The sequence below is a fragment of the Elaeis guineensis genome, chromosome 4 (genome assembly GCF_000442705.2).
Source record: "Elaeis guineensis isolate ETL-2024a chromosome 4, EG11, whole genome shotgun sequence".
NCBI classification, from domain to species: domain Eukaryota; kingdom Viridiplantae; phylum Streptophyta; class Magnoliopsida; order Arecales; family Arecaceae; genus Elaeis; species Elaeis guineensis.
The window spans coordinates 72,027,733-72,040,568 of record NC_025996.2 but is presented as its reverse complement, the minus strand read 5'-3'; positions in this window follow the sequence as shown (position 1 = coordinate 72,040,568).

Sequence of the window (12,836 nt, the reverse complement as noted above, 5' to 3'; positions counted from 1 at the left end):
GAGAGGGAGAAGGAGACCATCACTCTTGATGGCCGGCATGGTCAAAATGTCAGGATGGTTGAGACTGCCAAGTCTATCGTTCAGGGGGTGGAGAAGATAATCGTCGTGGAGCACGATGACTGTGCCTTGATGGCGCTTTGTGTGGCACTGATTTTTTTGATGCTGATTACTATTGTTGCTATTGTTGTTGATGCTGTTGTTGGAGGCTATGTATCGCCTCCATTAGTGAGGTAACTTACTGCAATAGGGCAGCAAACTGCTGAGCGTCCACCATGACGATCGGACGTGAGGTGCTAGGTTCCATCAGTGGTGGCGGACAATCTTCTCGAGGGAAAGACTGCCTAACAGAGCTAGTGGAGAGTTGTGCTCTCATTTTTATCATGATTGATGGCAAAATGATTGTTCCTCCCCTTCCTGATGTGCCAATTTGTTGCGGCCAAATCTTCGATGTACCTAGCTTCGCTTGAGAGCAACCTGCAAAACAACATCCATACTGATCGAAATTATTTTCAATGGAGACCCTCTGATGCTTAAGTTAGAAGTGAAAAGTTGATCGAACATTAGTGAATTCAAATTGATAGAGTTTCTACCTTTAGAATTGGCTTACCATCCCCGTTCATTTATCTCCTTTTTATAGGCAAGTGATCGGTAACCATCTGTGGTGGTTATGCACGTGGGATCCCATTTATTTCGATATTGTGATGTCGTAGAATAGGCAGTTAATGCCTACTTAATGGGCAGTTAATGGCCTGATCATGGAAGCAACTGTTATGTGCTTATTTCGCTGATGCCTTCTAATAAGCCGACTGAGGGCCGGTGATGCCGATTGGGAGTTAGTGTTGGCAACATTATATCAAAATTGTTGAGTGTGTCATCGATAATATACGACTGGGTGTCAATCAGGCCTGCCAATGTCGACTTGATGTCAGGATATGTTGATGGCATCGTGAAAGGCCAAACAAGAGTTACCAATCAGCAGTCAACCATTGAACCGTCGATAGCCAGTCATCAGGCAATCGGCCGACCATGTCAGTTAGTATTGAAAGGAATATACCCTACAAGCCAATTGAAATTTATATTTTGATGGATTTTTTTTGTAATTTTTCAGACTTATGTATTGACTCTTTAAATAATAAAAGATATTTTTCATCATATGCTGCATCTTACTTTTATAATGATTATGATGAACTCCATAAATCAGGATAATAAGTTTAGGGTTATGATGAGATCATACCTATGAGATCTAAAATTCTAAAAATTCTGATTTAAAATATTTCTAATCATAGGAGCATTGAGAAGGAGATCAATATTTCGGATAGACTAGCACTTCCTATGTATGCTTGATGGAGAGGGTGGCTAATCTCATATGCCACTTGTGTGAGACACTAATACAAGGAAGTAGGTGCTCATTAGAGAATGAGTTCATTGAATTGATCCGACTTAAGAAATATCTTATGAAATTTACTTATCCATCAAAAGATATTTTCTTATAGTGGGAGTTGTGCATATAATCCTTTGACCTGAGACTACGATAGAACCTTGTATACATGAATCCATATTTTTTGATTCATACTCATTCATGACTTAGTCATATACGAGGTGTTCTAGATATGATAGAATATGTATGGAGGTGTGAGTAGGTCAATATGGAATTGATCACTCCTGGTAAGAGGAGATCGCATCCTACTTACTCTGATCGATTGATGATTCAGGAAGCCTTTGATCAAAGTAGAATAAAAATTAGAAAATTTTTTAATATTTCATTAATTGAATCATCATATAAGATTGAGAGAAATATGAGTATGATATTGGATTTGACATCATTCTATATCCGGAGTCATATTCAGGGTGCAGGAGATCGCAGGATCAAATTGTACGGTAACTTTTTACTGAAGGATATTTTTGATATTTCTACTAAAATTTTAGATCCTCCAGGCAGACATGATACATTGCTAGATGTCAATCTTGTCTTGTAGGTTTGATCGAATTAAACAGTTTAATTCAATCACCAATTAGCAAGAGTTCTAATTGTTGAAATCGGGTTAGTTCGATTGGATCTAAATTGGTAAGATTAAATTCTAATCAAAGCAAATTGACTTACACTCAGACCCATTGCTAGCTAGATGTGAAACCCAATAGGTCACACATAAACAAAATTGATCAGGGATCTAATTGAATTAGATCATATTTGCAAAATTGATATACTAGCACATGTTGCAAAAACTAGCTCCCTGTTTTGAATCAGGTTCGAAATTGATTCCAGATTGCATTAATTAAGGCCAAATTGATTCAAACTAATTTTAGGTTTGAGTTGGGTTGGCCCTTAGCTATATGTACCAAAACTTTGGAGCTAGAAAACTAAGTCTCCATGAGTCAAGAATTTTTCTTGTGTGTGGGTGCAGTTTTTGTGCGCAGAAACAGCTTTCACGTCCCATGAGATGGGATGCCTGATCCTCAAGCTTATCCAATGTTCCATGATGAAATAAATTTTTGGATGATTTATAACTTAATTTTATGTATAAATTTTTTTTAAGTTAAAATTTCTTCTGATTTAAATATGAAAATTCATCAAAATTAAAAATCCTGTCAGTCTGATCCATGCACCTATCAAGAGTCCAACTTGTGAAGGACTCTAACCCATTTGTCATGCCACTTCTTAATCTGAGATTTTTTTCACACATTTTGATTTAGCACCTTCATTTTTGGCCATTGGATAGATAAATTTGCACTGATGGGTGGTGGAGAAAAATTATGTCATAGGAAGCTGCACGATGCATTGAAGAATCATTGAGAAAAATATTCTGAAGAGTCCTTCTGTGCGAAGCATCTCTTGAATTTTTTCTCGATGATTGCCATGTGTCAAAATCTTTCAGATGGGCATGAGAATTTATCAGGAGGTGTGAGATTTTCTGATGCGAGATGGTGCATGAAAGGGGTGCAAATAATTCTCGAAGGTAACTCATCGTAAGTATTTAAAGAGGGGTGCGTTGGGGATTGGATTCATTCAGATTTTCAATTCCTCCTTTCTTTCTAACATCCTCTCCCTATTATCCAATTAGTTCTTCCTTCTCTTATTAGAACAAGTCTAAAATAGTAAGGATAAGTCTGATTTTAGGACAAGAGTCTAGGAAGAGAATTAAGGAAGACAAGGAGAGAAGAAAGGTAGGGATAGGAAGGCTAGGAGAAGAGGAAGAGGATCTTGAGGTCCTGGTGTCCAAGAAAATTTTTAGAATGAGAATTTTGGAAAAAAATCATCTCAAAGAGTTGGTGTCCTGATCATAGCCCTGTGTGGATCACCATTGGAGGGCGAACATTTGGGCGCCTGTGGAGATTCTGCCGAAATTTGAATTAAGCGCTGCAGATATTCTTCTATAGCTTGAATTTAATTTTAAATTTATATTATATATAATTATTAATTATCAAGAAGATGCTAGTTTAAAGATTTTATATTTAAATTTTTTAATTTAAATTTTGAAATCCATTATGCTTCCGCTGTGCATGCCCACCCTAAAACCCTACAGTGGTATCAGAGCCGGCCTTGTTTGGTTCAATTATATATACATATTGTTTATATGATGCATAGTATGATTTATACTATAAAATAATTTATGTCTTCTATTATGCTTTCATATGATGATATGAAATGATGCATATATGATTCACCACTTCATCATCCTGACATAAGGTTGTCCTAGCATAACGGGGTTATGCTGCAAGGTTGTCCTAAGATGATGAATGTTCATATGTTATACTTACACATATAGAATATTTTAATGCTAATATACAAATTGACATTATATAGTTAGAATGTGCATAAGACCAAATAATAGCCCTCATTAAAAATTATATTAAGTGGTAGTGATATGCAACTATGGGTTAACCAATTCTTGATCAATTGATCAATTGGTGTCTAGCAAAGTGCTATAGGTGGTTCTTTAATTGGTTTCATTGTCTGATCTAACCAATTTATTGATGTCTAAGAAAAGCAATGGGAGGACCCCCATCTTACTTACCTGGCCAATTTGATTAAGCAATCTTGATATTGAAAAATCTTAATATTGAAAATACTACGAAGGGCCTTCCTTCATGCTAGGTTAATGTTACATCATGAACTATGGCTAGTTTGTTGTGTTAACACAAGGCTTGTCACAATGATTGATATAATATAATCCTGGTGTATAGAACATGCTTATGGCAATTTTGAATGTACTGCTTTGTTGTATTAACACAAGGACAGTTATATTAGAATTTGACTGTATTGAAATGAAGGGTTTAACTTAACTAAAATATTATAGCTTGTTGTATTAACACAAAGCTAATAATATCTTAGAGGCCAAGATATGATATTAGAAATTGCATGAGATGTAATTGAAAGAGTTTTCTATCTATAAACTCATAAGAGTTTGTTGTGTTAACACAAGACATTATTAGAATTAGGATCTCAATCCCATTAAGATAAATATGAAATATGTCTCGTTCATCGTAGTAGAGGGTTATGATGTTTGATAAAATAGTGGGAGGCACAATTAAATCTAAAGACCTTATTTAATTATATGAGTCAACATGAGTTGTTTGCTTATATAATATTCTTTAATTATTGTAGATTAAATTCTACAAATAGCATCTTCACTATCATTACGAGAAATTTTAGATTCCAACAAGTTGATCGATCTTAATTATGTGGACTGGTTGAGGAATTTAAAGATCGTACTCACTCAGGAGAAGCTCTCCTATATTCTTGACGTCCCTGAACCACAAGAGGTTGGGGATGATGCCACAGAGGAGGAGGTATCCACATACAGAATGTGGAAGAATGACAGTTTGACTGTCAAGTGCATCATGCTGGCCTCTATGAGCAATGAGTTGCAGAGGCAGCATGAGAGCATGGATACTCAATCCATACTCCTCAATCTTAAAGAGTTGTATGGAGAACAGAGTAGGACTGCTAGATATGAGATATCTAAGCAGTTATTCCATGCTAGAATGACTGAGGGATCATCCGTACAAGACCATGTCCTGAAGATCATAGATCTGATTACTAGATTGGGTCAACTAGATTTTGTGATGGATGGAGAATTAAGTCAGAATTTGATCCTACAATCTCTCTCCAAGTCATTCGTTCAGTTTGTTATGAACTATCACATGAATAAACTGAATACCTCCTTGCTTGAGCTGTTGAATATGCTTAAGATAGCTGAGAGCCATATTAAGAAAGAAAAGGCTCTACTTCTTCTTGTGGGTAAAACCTCTAAGAAGAAATCAGACTTTAAAAGTTCAAAGAAAGTATTGAATCCTAAGGGTGGCAAGATGAAGAAGAAGGGGAAGAAACAAGACAGGGTACCTGCTTTCACTGCGGTAAGCAGGACACTAGAGAAGGAATTGCAAGTTATATCTTGCAACTTAAAGGCTGATGCAAGCAATGCACCAAAAGATATGTATGAGATACATACAATTTTATCATTAAGTTTTCTAATTCAGACTCTTGGGTATTGGATACCGCCTGCGTTCTCATATCTGCAAATCGTTGCAGAGGCCGCAGAACATTAGAGTGCTGAAGAAGGGTGATTTCGAGCTCTACGATGCTGGAGGAGAGTCCATCCAAGCAGAGGCTGTGGGGATATATATATTAAAGTTACCTTCTGAGAAGATCTTAGAGCTAGAAAACTGTTATTATATGCCTAAGATCATTAGAAATATTATTTCTGTACCGTTGCTATTACAACGAGATTATGAAATAAATCGAAAAAGCAATAGTTGCTCAATTTTTTTTCTAATAAAATTTTTTGTCATGGCGTTATTAATAATGATCTTCTGATTCTATCTAATGACAATATTTTTCATATTGATGAAAGTAAAAAGCGAAAGAGAGAAAAATTGAATAATACTTTACTTTGGCATTGTCGATTTGGTCATATAAGTGAGACAAGGATTAACAAGTTATACAAAGAAGAGTTCTTTGATCCTTATGAATATGAATCATTAGGTACTTGTGAACCTTGTCTTATGAAAAAAATGACTAAGACTCCATTTAGTGAACATGGAGAAAGGACAAGCGAGTTATTAGGACTTGTACATACTGATATATGTGGTCCTATGACAACAGAAGCCAGAGGAGGATATTCTTATTTTATAACATTCACTGATGATTTATCTAGGTTTGGATATGTGTATCTTATGAAATACAAATCTGAACCTTTTGATAAATTTAAAAAGTATCAAAGTATGGTCGAGAAACAAACTGAAAAAAATATTAAAATCTTTCGATCTGATCGAAGAGGAGAATACTTATTAAATAAATTTCTAGATCATCTTAAAGAAAATAAAATTCTCTCAGAATGGATCCCTCCCTATACACCACAGCTAAATGGTGTAGCAAAAGGAGAAATCGCACTTTATTAGATATGGTGCGGTCCATTATGTGCCTTATAGATTTGCCTATTTTTTTCTGGAGATATGCCCTAGAAACTACTGTCTATATTCTAAATAAGTACCTTCAAAATCTGTGCCAAGTACTCCATATGAGATATGGAGAGAAAAGAATCCTAATCTTAAGTATCTTAAGATATAGAGCTGTCCAGCTTATATTAAAAGAAATTTTGGACATAAGCTGAGTGCTAGGACAGATAAATGCTTGTTTGTAGGCTATCCTAAAGAGAGTATAGGATACCTCTTTTACCATCATACTGAACATAAGGTGTTTGTCAGTAAATATGCCATTTTTATGGAAAAAGTGTTTATCCTAAAAAAAGACATTGGGAAGAAAATTGAACTTGAAGAAGTTCAAGACCTACAAATGCAGGCACAAGATGATCCTCAATCAAAAATATTTATTAATGAAGTACAATCACAAAATATACCTCCTCTCCGAAGATCGGATAGAGTACGGAATGTACCAATAAAGTATGGGTTCGTTATTGAGAATAATGAAGCCCACATCATTGAGAATGATGAACTTTTGACCTATACGGAAGCCATCATGAGTAGGGACTCAAACAAATGGCTAGAGGCTATGAAATCCGAAATGGACTCCATGTACTCCAACCAAGTATGGACTTTGGTTGATGCACTAGAGGGTATGATCTCTATTGGATGCAAATGGGTCTATAAGAAAAAGATTGGAGCAGATGGCTAAGTTGAAACCTATAAAGCTAGATTGGTAGCTAAAGATTTCAGACAAAAATAGGGTATTGATTATGATGAAATATTTTCACCTGTTGCCATGCTCAAATCTATACGGATTATGCTTGCAATAGCAGCATACCATGATTATGAGATTTGGCAAATGGATGTGAAGACTGCCTTCTTTAATGGTTATCTTGAGGAAGAGGTTTACATATCTCAGTCAGAAGGATTTGTCTCAAAAGAGAGAGCAAATCAGGTATGCAAGCTTAAAAAATCTATTTATGGATTAAAGTAGGCCTCGAGGAGTTGGAACATCCGATTTGATATTACAGTCAAAGAATTTGGCTTTATCAGAAATATGGATGAACTTTGTATATACAAGAATACTAGTGGGAGTGCCATTGTCTTTTAGTTTTACATGTGAATGACATACTTCTTATTGAGAATGATATCTCAATGTTACAATCAGTCAAGATATGGCTATCAAGTAAATTTTTCATGAAGAATTTGAATGAAGCATCCTATATACTAGGTATAAAAATCAATAGGGATAGATCTAAGAGGATGTTAGGCTTGTCCCAATCCAGGTACATAGACTTAGTGCTAAAGAGATTTAGCATGGATGGGAGTAAAAGAGGTTACTTACCTATGAGTCAAGGCATACATCTCTCTAAAAGAATGCCTCCTAAAACATTGGAAAAGAGAAATAGAATGAGTTCTATTCCCTATGCTTCGATAGTAGGATCGATCATGTATGCTATGCTATGTACTAGGCCTGATGTTGCCTATGCCTTCGGCATAGTTAGTAGTTTCAGGCTGAGCTAGGAGAGAATCATTGGAAAGCAGTGAAAAATATTCTTAAGTACTTGAGAAGGACTAAAGATATTTTTCTGGTATATGGAGGATCTGATCTAAAACTAGAATGTTATTCTGACTCTAGTTTTCAATCAGATCCTGATGATAACAAGTCCACTTTAGGATATGTCTTCACTTTTAATGGTGGAGTTGTTAGTTGAAAAAATTTCAAGCAGCAGACTGTAGCTGACTCAACCATTGAGCAGAATATATAGCTGCAAGTGAAGCCGCCAAAGAAACTGTCTAAATGAAGTTCATCACTGAATTGGGTGTCGTTCCTGAGATTAAGAATCTAGTACCACTTTACTGTGATAATACTGGAGCAAGTGCTCAAGCAAAGGATCCAAGGTCTCATCATAAATTCAAGCACATTCTAAAATGCTTCCATCTCATTCGTGAAATAATCAAAAGACAAGATGTTGTCATTGAACGAGTAGAAACAAAGAATAATATAGCATATCCATTCACTAAGGCTCTACCACAACAGCAGTTCGATCGCCATCTCGATTGTATGGGGATAAAATATAAGACGATTGGCTTTAGTACAAGTAGGAGATTGAAAGGAATATACCCTACAAGCCAATCAAAATTTATATTTTGATAGATTTTCTTTATAATTTTTCAGACTCATGTATTGACTCTTTAAATAATAAAAGGCATTTTTCATCATATGCTGCACTTACTTTTGTAATGATTATGATGAACTCCATAAATTAGGGTAATAGGTTTAGGATTATGATGAGATCATACCTATGAGACCTAAAATTTTAAAAATCTGATTTAGAATATTCCTAGTCATAGAAACATTGAGAAGTGGATTAATGTTCTGGATAGACTAGCACTTCCTATGTATGCTCGATGGAGAGGGTGGCTGATCTCATATGCCACTTGTGTGAGACACTAATACAAGGAAGTGGGTGCTCATTAGAGAATGAGTTCACTGAATTAATCTAACTTAAGAAATATCTTATGAAATTTACTTACCCGTCAAAAGATGTTTTCTTATAGTGGGAGTTGTGCATATAATCATTTGACCTGAGACTACCATAGAACCTTGTATATATGAATCCATATTTTTTGGTTTATACTCATTCATAACTTAGTCATGTATAGGGTGTTCTGGATATGGTAAAATATGTATGGAGGTTGTGAGTAGGTCAACATGGAATCGATCACTCCTGGTAAGAGGAGATCGCATCCTACTTGCTCTAATCAATTGATGATTCAGGAAGCCTTTGATCAAAGCAGAATAAAAATTAGAAAGAGTTTCTAATATTTTATTAATTGAATCATCATATAAGATTGAGAGAAATATGAGTATGATGTTGGATTTGACATCATTCCATATCTGGAGTCATATTCGGGGTGCAGGAGATCGCAGGATCAAATTACACGGTAACTTTTCACTGAAGGATATTTTTGATATTTTTATTAAAATTTTATATCTTTTGATAGATATGATACATTGCTAGATATCAATCTTGTCTTGTGGGTTTAATCGAATTAAAGAGTTTAATTCAATCGTCAATTAGAAAGAGTTCTAATTGTTGAAATTGGGTTAGTTCGATTGGATCTAGATCAGTTAGATTAAATTCTAATCAAATCAAATTAACTTGCACTCAGACCCATTGCTAGTTAGATGTGGAACCCAATGGGTCACACATTAAAAAAATTGATCAGGGGTCTAATTGGATTAGATCATATTTGCAAAATTGACATGCTAGCATATGTTGCAAAAACTAGCTCCCTGTTTCGAATCGGGTTCGAAGTTGATTCCAGATTGGGCTAATTAAGGTCAAATTAATTCAAACCAATTTTAGGTTTGAGTTGGGTCAGCCCTTAGCTAGATATATCAAAAATTTGGAGCTAGAAAACCAAGTCTCCATGAGTCAAGAATTTTTCTTGTGCGTGGGTGCAGTTTTTGTGTGCAGAAACAGCTTTCACATCCCATGAGATGGGATGCCTCATCCTCGAGCTTATCCAATGTTCCATGATGAAATAAATTTTTGGATGATTTCTAACTTAATTTTATGCACAAAGAATTTTTTAAAGTTAAAATTCCTTCTGATTTAAAAGTAAAAATTCATCAAATTTGGAAATTCTATCAGTCAGATCCATGCGCCTGACCAAGAGTCCAACTTGTGAAAGACTCTAACCCATTTGTCACGCCACTTCTTAATCTGAGATTTTTTTCATGCCATTTTGATGTTAGCGCCTTCATTTTTGGCCATTGGATAGACAAAATTGCACTGATGGGTGGAGGAGAAAAATTATGCCATAGGAAGCTGCACGATGCATCGAAGAATCATCGAGAAAGATGTTCCGAAGAGTCCTTCTGTGTGAAGCGTCTCTTAGATTTTTTTCGATAATTGCCATGTGTCAAAATCTTTCAGATGGATATGAGAATTCATCAGGAGGCATGAGATTTTCTGATGGATGCGAGATGGTACGTGGAAGGGGCGCGAATAATTTTCGAAGGCAACCCATCGCTAAGTATTTAAAGGGGGTGCGTCGGGGATTGGATTCATTCAGATTTTCAATTCCTCTTTCTTTCTAACATCCTCTCCCTATTTTTCAATTAGTCCTTTCCTTCTCTTGTTAGGACAAGTCTAAAATAGTAAGGACAAGTCCGATTTTAGGACAAGAGTCTAGGAAGAGAATTAAGGAAGACGAAAGAAGAAAGGTAGGGATAGGAAAGCTAGGAGAAGAGGAAGAAGGTCTTGAGGTCCTGGTGTCCAAGAAAATTCTCAGAGTGAGAATTTTGAAGGAGGAATCATCTCAAAGAGTTGGTGTCCTGATTATAGCCCTTGTGGATCACCGTTGGAGAGCGAATATTTGGATGCCTGATGGAGGTTATGCCAGAATTTGGATTAAGCGCTGCAGGTATTCTTCTATAGCTTGAATTTAATTTTGAATTTATGTTATATATGATTGTTAATCATCAAGGAGATACTGGTTTAAGAATTTTGTATTTAAAATTTTTTAATTTAAATTTTGAAATCCATTATGCTTCGTTGTGCATGTCCACCCTAAAACCCTACAGTATGAATGGTTAAAAGCCGATAGATATTCGATGTTGATATCGTTAAGCAATTGGTGTGTTGAGTCACTGACTTCTTTGACCATTCGGTCGGACATCGATCGGCGATATGTAGTCAGATGCCGCTGTGAGTTGGAGATATCGTGCCGAGTGTGAGTCGGGGTAGCAGAATCGGTTGCCCCAAGAACTATACGCTAGGATTACAAACCCTCTGCAACACTTGTTGTAGAAAATTCCTATAATCAAGGTAAACATCAAATTTTTATTACCTGTACAACTATAAAAGATGTCCAATATATTGCAATGTTTCACTACAAATAGAAAAAGAATTGCAAGCGGTTTTCTTTTACCTATTGAATTCCAAAATGCTTTGGACCACACTCTGATAACAAAAAATAAGAATCAAAGGAACTATTTATTGCAAGTGGATTGCCCTTTTAAAATTGAGCCCTGTCATGAATTATGATGATCTCATGAATTGGACCAATCACCTTCCTTCACATGGCATGATGGTTGTGAAGGGTTTTTTCTTGATACTGGGGTTGGGTCAGCGGCATTATTGTATCTAATTTTAAATTTTTCCATGAATCCAATTGTTGAAATTTCTACAATTTGATGTCTTTGGCAGTAATATTTCCCAAGTCACCTAAGTACTATCAAATGGATTGTCTCAAATATAAAAGAAAAGATAAATGGACCTCTGCCCTATTTTTCCATGTTGGAGTTTCGGAGCACCGTCCCACTGCCATGAATGGAGCCCATTCGTTCCCTTGCCTCAGGTCAGGGAAGACCAGTGAACTCTACTTGATGATTCTATTTCTACCCTGTCAAAAAGCGGGTAAAGCAAGGTGTTTGACACGTTACTTAATCAATGGACCAACCTTTTACCCCCATAACTTAAGCATGTGGTCATAATTAGGATCCAGAATGGCCCACACGGTTAAACTCATGATGACTCCTTCCACAATGTAGAAAGGCCAGCTAACATTTCAAACTTTCTCCAGTCCGCACAGCATAGCTATTACAAACTTTAGGTGATGCACATGAATGCGAGATATATCAATTTTAAATACATCAATCGCACGATTATTGAAGCAGGACCATCTGCTTGTTTGGGATTCATGCTGGTTGTCCACGCAACCGAGAAATCCATCCTCTTTTAGCACTTGGTTTCATGGAAGGTCACCATGAAGCATGACTTCCAAGATCAAAACTATGGAAGTAGTCGTCGTCTACTGATCCTGGATCATAACGGTCAGGAACAGTATGTCGGCGGTCTATGTGCCGTGATCTCGTCCTACGACTGGGCCCAAGAAGATTTCGTGAGTTACGGCTTCCGACACGGCAATGACGTGCCAAGCGGCGTGAAGACGACGTCGTCTCCGGCATGTGTACGATTCGTTCTCTCCTTCTCGATCTCGAACCGAGTCCCGGGGAGTACAAAATAATGAAAAAAAATTGTGCCTACGGTGGGCGCCCCGGGAACGTACTCCCTGACTGAAAAGCAGGCCCTACACCGGTGATCCCTATCCGTCTTGGGTGCTTTTTAGGGTGGATAAACCGGATGTTGCTATATGAAAAAAATAAAAGAAAAGAAAATGGTAAATAAATCGTGGACGTGGATGAACACCCGATAAACCACAAATTGGTGCCATTGATGTAATCCCGTTGTTCAGTTGTGATATAAACTTGGTGTACCAATTCAAAGCCATCATCTTGCGTCACATAAATTCTTGATTAATTTGGTCCGTGATTAACGCGAAAAATTAAATCAAATCTCCATCCATCCACAAGCGACGACTTCCACGTGGCATCTTCT